Genomic DNA, 13398 nt, shown 5'->3' with positions numbered 1-13398 from the left:
TGTTTGTCAGGAGTAGAGGCATTGATGGAGGTCTCGAAAGTGGTGAAGTGGCTGTCCATAAGACTGTCAACTTCGATCATCGGGGTTGGCAGTTCTTGCAGGCCCGGGTAAACATTGCACACAAGGGATATGAAATAGATTCACCTTCTGAGGAGTGCCGTCTGCATCAAGTTTTAGGCGAGCGATACTGGTCATCCACCGATGGTTGTTGAGAGAGCGGAAGAAGCTTAGCTATATGGGTATCTAGCGATGGCCAGTACTGTTCCAGGTGCTTTGTCTTGAGGGTGTCTTACTCTATTGGGGTTTCCTCTTAACTACAAAGCCAATAAGAAATTTCCTGTAAAATGTCCTCTGGGATCATTACCAGGATATAGTGGGCTTTGGTGCTTGAGCAAGTCCCTCCCTTGATGCGAAACTGAACCTCATTACGCTGAAACCAGGCGAATACCTCTGTACTGGTTAAGGGTGGTAGTTTCATGAATGTGGCGTGGATAAAAAAGTCAGGGTCGAAGGGTGGCATCAGCAAACAGTAGGGCAAAGTAGTGAACGGGAGGGCAGGTAGGAGTTGGTCCTGTGGTCATCCAGCGGTCATTAATTGTGCGAGGTGGCTGTAAGGCAATAACAGAGAGGCAAGATGAATGCAACTGAGATTCTTCATCAAGACAACGTACTTATAGTTAAGAGAAAGAATGACACAAAATTCAAATAATAGGAAACATTAGATAGCAAGCTTAAACAGGTTTATATCATTATTGTGTGGGAGATCGAGAGATGAAAAAAGCAATACTGTTACAGCATACAGAAGTGTATGAAATACATGATGTACATAATGCTACTACTTCCATTACATCACCTTTTATTTCTGCGAAACTTTTGAATTTCTCAACAGCCTCTGGTCAAAATTTCTTTTGTTGACATTGGCAGTATCAGGGTTCAACTTCTGCATTGCTCTTTTAATAATCGTAATGACATTGACAACTTTACACACTCTTCAGCAGTCAATTACACTCATATCAGAGTCCGTATCTAAATCCATTCTTATCATCTCAAAGACCTTTCAAGGGCAGATTAGATAATATTAAATTAACTAAACACTATTAGTAGGTTATAGTGTGTACAATTAGTCAAATCTTTAAATTGTATATACTCAATTCAAGAAAGAAAAATAGTTGAAGGAGTCTACCATGACGTAGAAGATAAGAATTTAAATCTAGTTTTCTTTGAAATACACGTAAACTCTTAAAAGTTTGAAGGCTCTGGTAAGTGTTCCATGTAAACTATGTATACTGTACAATCTGCTATCACATTTATAAAATAAAATTTATGTAAAAATTTATAGAAACGGTGTACATGTTATAATAAGTCTATATTTTCATTTCAAATATTCGAAATTTTCTTAACTATTGAGTGTAGGAATCTTTTATGCAATTGATAAAGCCTTGATCTACAAGTGAATCCCAACCTTTTTTACTTGACGCCCCCCTGGGCTTTTGAAAATATCCTCAGGCCCGCTAACACTCCATCCAACAAGCATATATAAAATATATGCATGGTGTAATGGTAAAGATTTATAAAATTCATTATAGTTTCCCTTTATCATTTTAAGATCTTTGGGAAGAGATACAGCCCTACCTGGTGTACTTGGACGCAAACAAGTGATCCATAACTTCATAAGAGCATAAGACATTTATTAAGCAGCAGTAAATATTACATGCACATACATGAGCATATTGCTATACTATACAAAAGGAAATATAAAACGGAACTTATATGATTAACAATATCATTGTGAAAAAAATCCAAAGCTTCTCAAAGCAAAATCTTTGATAAAAGAAGTGAAAGTCGAAATAATTTTAGTTATGAGTGGAATGGATGTTGATTCTTTTTTATAAGATCAGTAACAGTAGGCCTCAAAGAAGACATCATGCAACTCAAGTCACCTACGAGCAATCAGTTTCACTATTTAGTTTTCAGCACAACAAGAGTTGAAAAAAAAAAAAAAAAAAAAAAAAAAAAAAAAAAAAAAAAAAAACGGTTCACGGAGTTAAGTTGAGTAAAGGGTAATCAATCAACGAAGTGCTTCTTTTCAAAAGGGAGATATTTCACCAAAAATTCTTCCAATGCCTTGGTCAGGAATTTGTGTCACACATCAAATCTTTGGCTTTCTCTGCAGATGATTGCACAACAAATCCATATTGATATTAAACTCGTTTTGTATCAAATTCTTCCGCAAGGGAGTCCAACTGAGAAAAAAATTCCTTCTACATGTGTGCACCATACTAATCAAGGTCTTGATTTTCAGGATTAGTTCATTGAGATCAGGAAACGAAAAGAAGTTCTATGATTGTACTTTACGCCCCCAAAGCTGGATTTTCTCAACGAAAGCACTGATTGCTTCATAATGTGCAAGAATTGCTGTATTCCTCACTTGAATGTGCGTGTAATTTTGCTTCAAAATAGCACATTTGGCAGATGGCCCCATGTCCCCTTATTTCATCACGCGCCTCCCCAAGAAAGCGCACCACCAGTTTGGGAACCGCTGATGTAAGATTAAAATTTTGTTGAGTGGAAAGAATCTAAATCATATTCTTTAGTTTCCATTAAAATTAGCTCTTTTTACAGCAAACTGTCTTATTACAGCACACATTCCCTTTAAGTAGTGAAGCTTTCATTGAACTAATACTTGGAAAATAAAGCACTGACCCAGGAATTTTCTTCGTTTAAAAAAATGAGAGGAGTGTATTTATTTTCAGTATTCAAGGTTCTCAACTTCTTAGGATGATAAATAACACATAGTCTGATCATGTGGTCCGCCATATTACTACAAAAAACTAAAGTTAGCAGCTCAATGTATTCCTTGAACACCCAGTGCTTATAGGCTTATAGGATACTGTTTTGGATATTTTCTTTTCCAAAAAAACAAGGACTTTCCAAATCTGAACCCTTTAATGTAATTGTATTTTGTTTGTTAAGGTATCTCTTTTTTATTCTTGCCTAATATATGTTTTTGTGTCTTCATTCACAGATGATGAGTTTCATGTATTTCTAAATTTTTAAAGAAAATCTCTTCTTAAATCTACCAAATCATAGTTCCCTTAATGAATATGGATTTATTTATTCCTAGGATCTATATTCATGTTGTTAGAAAAATCCTAATGTAGGATTAAAGCTTTCTGAACTTATATATGGGATGCATTTATATCCTTCTCTGCTTGATGTCCTCTATCCATGCTAATTCTAGCAGTGGAATGGGATATCGTCATGCATGATTGTATCACTTTTCTCATTTTAGATATCTCCCAATTTGAATACGTGTGTTTGTTACACACTTCCACACAAAGTATTTCCCCACAGTCAAATTTGGAATAATTTTTACCTTCATTACCAGGAATAGCATCTGGCAACAATAAATTTTAAGTCTACACTCACTTTACTTAAAACATTATTAGAGACGATGGTCGATGGTTTCAGTCCACAATCTCTTGGCGATGAATAATACTTTCAAAGACACCCAGGATGCGAAATGGGATGAAAGACTGAGAATAGTGCAGAGCCAGTAAGATATTTCAATACAAGCTCAGCAAAAGTAAGTATTGGTAATGAATCAATGAATCAACTTACTAAATGATGAGTTTACAAGTAGATGAAGGGATTGTGCACTTAGAATTTTATGAAAAGCATAAAATAGCATTTGTGGATTATATATCATCCCCTACGTGTATTAACGCAAAGAGATTCGGTTCGATTTCACCAGTCGTATCTATCTTGAGCAATTAATTCAATACTTCTCCATTCATCATCTCCTACGTCACGCTTCATAGCCCTAAGTCATGTAGGTCTGGGTCTTCCAAATCTTCTAGTGCCTTGTGCAGCCCAATTAAACGTTTGATGAACTATTTCACTAAGGGAAGGCGAAGAGCATGTCTAAACCATATCTCATCCACATAAGGCACTCGAGTAGTTTCTCTTTTAGTTTCATTTCTAATCCTGTCCTGCCATTTACCTCTCAATATTCTTTTTTAGGGCTTTGTTCTAAAATCTACAAAATATGTTGGAAATTTTTTCATTGTTATATCACTATTCATGTCCATACAGTAACACCGATCTCACTAAACTCGTATATAACCTGCGTATTCTGCCTGTGAATAAATTATGGTCAGACATATGACCTCTAGCTAGGGATAAATATACATCTCTGCAGAGAACTATTTTGTGCTCGTAGATACGGCCAAACTTTAACAGATATCAACTATTTTATTACATTATGCCGATGAATGCTTGACCATTTTCATGTTTTAAGCATGATATCTTTGTGATACTGAGAAGTGTATTGAAAAGCAAAGAAAACGATAAAATTTGTGAAAAACTTATGATATTTTTCTTAAGAATATTCATAAAAGATATAATGATTAAATTAGAGGATTTTATTTCAAATAATAATGTGTAGAACTAGATGATCTGTCAAACCATATCAGGAATAAAAATATCAAATTGATTAGAAATAAGCAGCAATTGATTTAAAAATGCTTAAATTGTTACAATAAACAAAGACGTCATATATTTCTTCTTTCTTTTTTTCTTTGACGGCTGCTTTTCTGGTCCCATACTGCAGGGGAACCCCACTCTCTACATGACCTCCACTGACTTACCTTGTTCGTTAAGAATATTCAATATATCATATCAGGTATTGTTCATTTACTGTTAAATCGTCACTGTTGTATGACTGATGAAATAAGAAAGTCTTCAGTTTCCTCTTGAAAGCCTTAATGTCTTCAATCCATAAGATGTCTCGTGGGAGCTTATTTTATTTTCTCGGGGCCGCATATTTAAAGGCTCTGGAGCCTACAGTAGACATATATCTATGCATATCAGACACTATGACATACTGTTTTTCGCACATATCTTTGAAACGAAGACTTGGATCAGCATGGTGCTTTGGCACTACTGTGCATTGTCAAATGCTGCTAATTATGGCGTTTACTCCTGACTGTGAAGTCAAAAATCTGCATGAGCCATTTACACATTCGAACAGGTGAGGCGTGACGTAGTAGTGACGTCCATTCATCCACTAACTCCGCCCCTGCCTTCCCCTACTACCACCTTCCCTCCCTCCTACCCCACTCCTACTCTCTCTCTTCCAGCCCTCTTTCTCCTTCATACCTCCCTTTCCTCTCCCTCAATCTCTCTCTCTCTCTCTCTCTCTCTCTCTCTCTCTCTCTCTCTCTCTCTCTCTCTCTCTCTCTCTCTCTCATTTATAATGGCGGATAACTCGAATGTATATATGTTAGGTATGGTAGGGTGTTTTATGCACGACCCTGATTCCTGTTCCAGCGCAACTTGCTGTTGCTTAATTATTGTATGAGGTTTGTTTGACAATTATACAACCATTAAAAGTTATATGAGTATGCGAACCTAATACCCATAGGTCACGTTGAACATATGATGGGATGAAGTATGTAGCTGACGCTTGGTCATTTATAGGAAATCGTGTAAGAGATGGAAAGGAAAAGAGTGGAACTGAAGTGGGAATCCGATGCAGAGTAAAAACTTAAAATGAAAATGAAGTGATAAATATATGAATAATTTATTCTAATGTTAGGAAAAGGCTGCCATATGTTAAAAAGTCATTGCAGACATAAATAGACAGCGAGTATATGATGGCTGGATTAATACTATAAATAACTGATCACATATTTTACTTTTATTATTCATCACTCTCGACAAACAGGTCATCTTCCTCATCACTGTCGAGGTTGATGCAGACGGGATGTACACCTCGTATGGCGTCGAGGACCAATACTCGTCCTCGAAGGCTCTGGCTTGTCGCACTGCTCCTGCCCACACCTCCTTTGTTGCACACAGCTTGGCTTCTTGCAGCCTCATTTGTAGATCTGCCCGGGTAAATAGCTGCAAGGTGGAGCGCAAATACCGCTTCATGGTGCCCCAAACCCACACCTGTTCGATGGCGTTAAGCTTGGGGTGTGCAGGTGGTAGTCGGACGACTTCATGTCCCCATTCACGGGTGACATTGTCAACTGTGTATCTTGGTTCTGGTCGGTTCTTCCTGCAGAGTTGAAGAAGCTTGAGGCGTGTGGTGTGGTGCAGGAAGGGGATTCTGCGGCTCGCCAGCCAATTCACCAACTCTGCTTTCTTGGTGGCGGTGGTGGGGCAGCGACTTTCCTCCGTCAACTGGCTGTGGTAGGGTGCGTTGTCCAACACCAAAACCGGTGGTTCATCCAAAGCCGGTAGAAGTTGCAACGTGAGCCAGCGGAGGAATAGGGTGCCGTTCATTTCCCCGTGGTAGTCACCGGTTTTGTTTTTTTGCAGGGAAGCACAGAAATTAATAATTTACAAAACCGTGTTCTGTGCCACCTGCTACTATCACAAATCGCTTCCCTTCTCCAGGTGGCACCTGGCGGCTATAGGTGGCACTAGTAGCAGGCTGGGATGTGTCTACCCACTCCCTGTAGTGCTGCATTCGAGTGGTGAACCATGTCTCATCCACGTATACTACTTGTCTTCCCTCCTTTCGATGTCGCTGGAGTGCTCGGAGAGCCCCAACGCGGTGACACACAACATCTAGCGACTCCTTCCTTAGATACATTTTCCTCTGTGAAATCCTGTAGCGGAATCCCATGTTGTGCAGCAATCGCCACATCATCATTTCTGAGGTTTACCCTAGAATAATACTTGCCGTCTTCAAACTTTCAGTCAGGGTGCCAATAGTAAAGGTTTCCTTTGCTGCAAACTTGACATGTACATGACGGCGAATGGCACTGTGACGGTACTGAGTAAGGCTGTGAACTCAAAGGCAGGTTGGAAACGACTGAGTTATATTATTGTAGAACACTCTCCTTATATACAAAACCTCAAGGCAACAGGACATAACAAGTTCACAAGACAGACAATATTACAGAGGAAAAACCAGACATGAATTTTCATGTTCGTTTTAGTGCGAGGGAAGAGCGAAGATACAAGCATAATATATACAAAAGGAATTATGTACAATTGTGTGAAACCACGGTTGGTACATGGCTCCCCCCCTAAAAATGACATACTGTACATGTTAAATAGGGCGCCCTGATCTAGAGAGGCGAACTGTAGGCGGGTCATCTGGCAGAAGATAAGCAGGTTTTAGACGATCAATGGAGACCCAGTCTTCTTTGCCCCGAATGTTTAGGAGGAATGCTTTCGGACTGCGTCGGATCACAAGGAAAGGGCCCGTGTAAGGGGGCATTAGTGGTGGCTTGCCGGTGTCGTTGCGCAGGAAGACGTGCGTTGCAGAGTGCCAGTCCGATGGTATGTGATGCTTCGCTGGGGGCTTGTAAGTCTGGCGGCACGGAGTAAATTTTCCCACGACGTGACGTATGCGCTGGAGATCGTCGGAGGAGGTTGTAGAAGGAAAAAATTGGGCAGGGACGACCAACGGGTCGCCATACACCATTTCAGCTGCCGAGACGTCGAGGGCGTCTTTAGGAGTGGTCCTTAGTCCAAAGAGGACCCAGGGAAGCTGAGTAAACCAGTTGCAATCCTTGCAGCGGGATATCAAAGCTGCCTTGAGGGTGCGATGAAAACGTTCAACCATTCCATTGGCAGCGGGGTTGTAGGCCGTTGTCAGATGTAGGGTGATGCCCAGGAGATTCGCTAATGACGTCCACAATTAAGAGGTGAAAGTGGTTCCCCTGTCAGAAGTAATATGCTCAGGGATACCGAATCTTGAAATCCATCCAGAGAGTAAGGCAGACGTTGCAGTTTCCATGGGAATTGCTTCAGGCCAACGAGTGGAGCGGTCGATGACGGTAAACAGGTAACGATGTCCTTGTGATGTGGGTAGGGGGCCTACAACGTCAACGTGAATGTGTGCGAAACGACGCTGAGGTTGAGGAAAGGTCCCACTCCTGAATCCGTGTGTTGATGTACTTTGGAAGTTTGGCAAGAAGCACAGGCGCGGACCCAATCCTTAGCATCCTTAGAAATGCCGTGCCAAATGAACTTTGCCTTCAGCAGCTTTGCAGTAGAACGGCACGAGGGATGTGAAAGGCCGTGGATGAAATCAAACACCTGTCAGCGCTTGGGAGCAGGAATCCAAGGTCGCGGTCTACCAGTACTGACGTCACAGAGGAGGGTGGTGTTGGAGTCTTCGAGGGGAAAATCTTCCCAACGGAGGGACGTGCAGGATGTCCTACAAGCTTGATACTCTGGATCCTGTCGTTGGGCTTCAGCCAGGGCGTTGTAATCCAATCCCAGTTGAACGGCAGCCAATGTGTTTCTTGACAGGGCATCGGCAACGGGATTCATTTTCCCAGGGACGTATCGGAGGGTGCAATTGTATTCAGCCACGGCGGAGAGATGTCGGCGTTGATGGGCGGACCAGGCGTCAGATTGTCGAGTGAAGGCGTGCACCAGAGGCATGCGAATGACGAAGGGCGTACCTTCTAAGAAATGGCGAAAGTGACGGACAGCCAAGTGCACCGCCAGCAATTCTCGATCGAAGGTAGAATAACCCGATTCTGCCTTGGACAGTTTTCTGCTGAAGAAGGCCAATGGGCGGGGCGAGCCTTTGACCACCTGCTCGAGTACTGCACCAATAGCGACGTCGCTGGCATCGGTGTAGAGAAGGAGAGGGGCGTGAGGGATAGGAAAAGTGAGAGCCGCAGCAGTTGATAGGGCCTTCTTTGCATTGCAGAAGGCTGCTTCTTGAAGGGGACCCCACTTCAGGTCCTTTGGCTTGCCCTTGAGGGAGGCGTAGAGGGGAGCAAGAGTGGCGGCAATGGCTGGCAGAAAACGGTGATAATAGTTGATCATGCCCAAGAATTCCTGCAGAGCTTTGACGGTCGAGGGCGCGGGGGAATTCTGAACGGCTGCTACCTTCTCAGGGAGGGGATGGACTCCTTCAGGAGTGATACGGTGCCCTAAGAACGACACTTCGTTGGCGCCAAAGGTACACTTGTCGTACCGGACTACAAGGCCGTTTTGTTGCAGGCGGTCGAGCATGATGCGCAGGTGACGGAGGTGTTCCTCTTTTGAGGAGGAGAACACAAGTATGTCGTCCACATAACATACACAGAAAGGGAGGTCCCCTAAGATGCCATCCATGAGACGTTGAAACGTTGCCCCAGCATTACGAAGGCCAAAACAGGAGTAATTGAAGGTGTATGTGCCAAACGGAGTGGTGATGGCGGTCTTGGGGATGTCTTCTGGGTTCATAGGCACCTGATAATACCCTTTCAAGAGGTCGAGCGTAGAGAAAACCTTCGCTTTGTGCAGGTAGGAGGTTACATCGGCAATGTTTGGGAGGGGGTAGTGATCCGGTTCTGTTTGCATGTTCAGGCGCCTGTAATCCCCGCATGGACGGAGGGAGCCGTCTTTCTTCAGAACGATGTGTAAGGGTGACGACCATGGGCTGGAGGCCTTTTGGCAAAGGCCCATTTTCTCCATTTCGGCGAATGTCTGTTTGGCGGCTGCCAATCGTTCCGGTGCCAGACGTCTGAATTTTGCGAAGACTGGGGGTCCCGTCGTCTTGATATGGTGATAAATACCGGGCTTGGCAGGAACCATGGGCGTTTGGCGAAGTTCTGGATGGAAAACTTCCGGGTACGACGTGAGGAGGTGGGCGTAGGCATCTGTGGGTGCGCTGATGTGGAGAGCGAGGTTAGAGGGGACGGGTTGAAGAGGTGTCGACAAGTACGAGTCTGCGTTGACCAATCGTCGGTGGGCGACATCGACCAGAAGGTGGAAATGAGAGAGGAAATCCGCACCAAGGATTGGCATTGTGGCGTCAGCAACGAGAAACTTCCAATTGAATTTACTGTTTCCGAACGATAATGTGAGGTTCTCGTAACCGTAGGTGGGTATCGCAGATCCGTTGGCAGCTACCCAGCGGACGTCGGCAGATGTAGACAGACTACGTTGTGCCTTGAAGAGTTTCCTTGGCAAAAGAGAACGACAAGCACCCGTGTCTACCAAAAATCGCACGCCCGTTCCTGCATTCTGTAAAAAGAAAAGATTAGAAACATGGGAGGCCACCGCCACAAGCGATGGCCTACTTACACGTTCTTTGGCCACTGACAATCTTTGGCACATTTCTTCGCGGTTGCCCCGAATCTGAAGTGGTAGTAGCAAAACTGCGGCGGATGGGAGGTAGTAAGTGGCTGTAGAAGTTGGGGCGCGAGCGATTAGTGGGTGGTGGGCGGCTTTGTCGCCGCTTCGGCACGTCACAGGGTAGGCATGTATGTCTTACGTCATTCATGTCAGCTTCGGTTGACGTTGAATAGGCATCCTTGTCGTCAGGGGTGGAGGCGTTGATGGAGGTCTTGAAGTGGCTGTCCATAAGGGCGTCGGCTTTGGTCATCAAGTCCTTTATGGGTAAACTATCGACATCGGGTATGGCAGCGCGTACAGGTTCAGGTAAACGGCGTATCCAAAGGGCACGGAGTAGGTTCACCTCACGAGAAGAGCCGTCTGCGGCAGGTTGAAGGCGAGCAATACTGGTCATTTCCCTGAGGGCAAGCGAAGCCCTTTGGTCCCCCAACGGTTGTTGCGAGAGCTTAAAAAGCTTTGCTATACGGGCGGCTGGCCACGGCGAGTACTGCTGCAGAAGGTATATTTTGAGGGCGTCATACGCTATTGGGGTGTTTCCTTGTTCACAAAGCCAGTCGGATATTTCTGGGAAGGTGTTCGTTTTAGTGCGAGAGAAGAGAGAAGATACAAGCATAATATATACAAAAGGAATTATGTACAATTGTGTGAAACACTGTTGGTACAGCACCAACAGTGAAACTGTCAAAAACTGGTGGTGTGGCAATGGGCGGCGGTGAGTGTGGCGGTGTCACAGCCCACAGGGGGAGTGGCTGTCCCGCATGGTGAATCTGGCCGAGAACGTGTGCTTCGCAGAACCAGCTACCGCACTGCATTTGTGGTCATTCCCATGACCTCTGCAACGCGATCATAGGGCCTGTTGGAGAAAGGAAATCTGATAAAGGGTACCTGACACTTGCACGCATTCGTGGCACGCACTGGCATGCATTGATGCGCGAACTCGCGTGAATAAGTCGTGAAAATGTCGTGAACAGTGCTGGAACTTGCGTGCCAGTGCGTGCCATGCGTTCCCAGAACTTTGAAATGTTTAAAGTTTGTGGCACGCATTGGCACGCACAAAATAGTCGTGAAATAGTCGTGAACGATGCGTGAACTGGAGTGAACTGGAGTGAACAGTGCGGGAACTGGCGTGAACTGGAGTGAACGATGCGGGAAGTGGCGTGAACTTTATAATGAAGAGAAACATAAAGGAAACGAAAAAATTAATGAAAAGGAAAGACAAATAAACCTAATAAATTTTTATATTTGCTGTTTTAATGTGAAAAAAAATTATATCTTATTTCAAACTATTTCTATAACTTTATAATGAAGAGAAACAAAAAGGAAACGAAAAAATTAATGAAAAGGAAAGAAAAATAAACCTAATTAATTTTTATATTTGCTGTTTTATTGTGAAAAAAAAATTATATTTTATTTCAAACTATTTCTATAACTTTATAATGAAGAGAAACAAAAAGGAAACGAAAAAATTAATGAAAAGGAAAGAAAAATAAACCTAATAGATTTTTATATTTGCTGTTTTAATGTGAAAAAAATGATATCTTATTTCAAACTATCTCTATAACTTTGTAATGAAGAGACAAAAAGGAAACGAAAAAATTAATGAAAAGGAAAGAAAAATATAAACCTAATAATTGTTTAAATTTGCTGTTTGAATGTAAAAATAAAATGATGTCTTATTTCATGCACACACTTATTTTCCTCTATTACCAATCAATAGCCAAAACTTTTGTTTTCAATAAAAATGAACTGAAAAACAAACCCAAGAAATTTTTAAGTTTGCTGTTTGAATGTAAAAATAAAATAATGTTTTATTTCATCAACATACTTATTCTTCTTTATTACCTTAAAATGAACAGCAAAACAAATTTTTTCTGTTTGCTGTTTTAATGTAAAAATAAAATGATTTCTTATTTCAACACACTTTTTTCTCTATTACCTTAAAATCAACAGCCTAAAACTTTTCATGTTTGCTGCTTTTAATGTTAAAATAAAATGCTTTCTTAATACTTGTACATATTTTATGTCTGCTATTTATATGTAAATCAAATGCTTTCTTATTGAAACAAAAATAAAGGGCAACAAAAAATACAAACGAAAAAGATACGTTTTTTCTCCTCAATGCAATGGTGTCTCTGACAGAAAGCATTGTTGTCTCTTCCGAAGCCAATCCAAGAATGTCCTCGGGTTGGAGAAGCCCCGTTTTTATATGTAGTGGCCAATTCGTGAACTGGCGTGAACTGGCGTGAACGATGCGTGAACGATGCGGAATGATGCGTGAACTCGCGTGAACGTGTCGTGAACTTCTCGTGAACTAGGCGTGCAAATTCGTGCCATGGCGTGAACGTCGCGTGAACTTGTCGTGAACGATGCGCGAACTGGAGTGAACTGGTCGTGAACAGTGCGGGAAAAACCCCAGTGCGTGCACAAAGTGGCACGCACTGACACGCATCAATGCGTGCCAGTGTGTGGCAAAAATGCGCGCAAGTGTCAGGTAAGCTTAAGATAACATGTTCGAAACTTTCGTGTTGAGATTTTTTTTTTTACCAGGCAACAATCAAAATAATGCTCCCTTTTATTATCATAGGTAGCTGTGAAACATATTGACTGGCTCATCTGTAACTACGGAATACAACTTTGATTCATTACTTACCTATTCAAACTTATCCTCAGTTTCCTTTCACTATGCTCTTGGTTGAAGATATGGAAGAGTCGTAGTGGGATGACTCCTTTGCACCCACGCGGACATCGCTGCATGTTGGCCATGGTTGAGAGCGTTACTTACCATGTTACCTTCTGCACTTACCAAATATGGCATAACCGTCAAAGAAGCAAGAACATCGATTAGATTGTTTGCATACATGATCAAACCTTACTCGGCATATTATTTTTATTAATCTGTTATTAATTCGTCATACTTGTGTCTGGCTTCATATACGGTGTAGCCTCAATAAAGAGAGAGAGAGAGAGAGAGAGAGAGAGAGAGAGAGGGGGGGGGGTAACAGCCATTCCCATATGAGAGAGAGAGAGAGAGAGAGAGAGAGAGATAGAGAGAGAGGGGGGGTAAATGAGGAAGGGGTAAGGGAGGTATGGAGGAGAAAGAGGTAGGGGGATAAGGAGAGGGGTAAGAGGGGAGGAAAGGGAGTAGGGGAAGCCAGGAGTGGAGGTAGTGGGTGGATAGACGTCACATATACGTCACGCCTCAACTGTTCCAATGTGTTCTAGCTCACGCAGGTTTTTGACTTCACAGTCCAGAGTAAACGCCATAACTAGCCGCATTTGACAGCGTACAATGGTGTT

At 42.6% G+C, this 13398-nt stretch overlaps 1 pseudogene; it reads right to left on the bottom strand.

The window, feature by feature from the left end:
* Positions 1–500: 500 nt before the first annotated feature.
* On the bottom strand, positions 501–12864 carry LOC137657304 (uncharacterized; annotated as a pseudogene).
* Positions 12865–13398: the final 534 nt, after the last annotated feature.

Source organism: Palaemon carinicauda, chromosome 18 (assembly GCF_036898095.1).
Source record: "Palaemon carinicauda isolate YSFRI2023 chromosome 18, ASM3689809v2, whole genome shotgun sequence".
Taxonomy (NCBI): Eukaryota; Metazoa; Arthropoda; class Malacostraca; order Decapoda; family Palaemonidae; genus Palaemon; species Palaemon carinicauda.
This window is presented reverse-complemented; position numbering and strand designations above follow the sequence as displayed.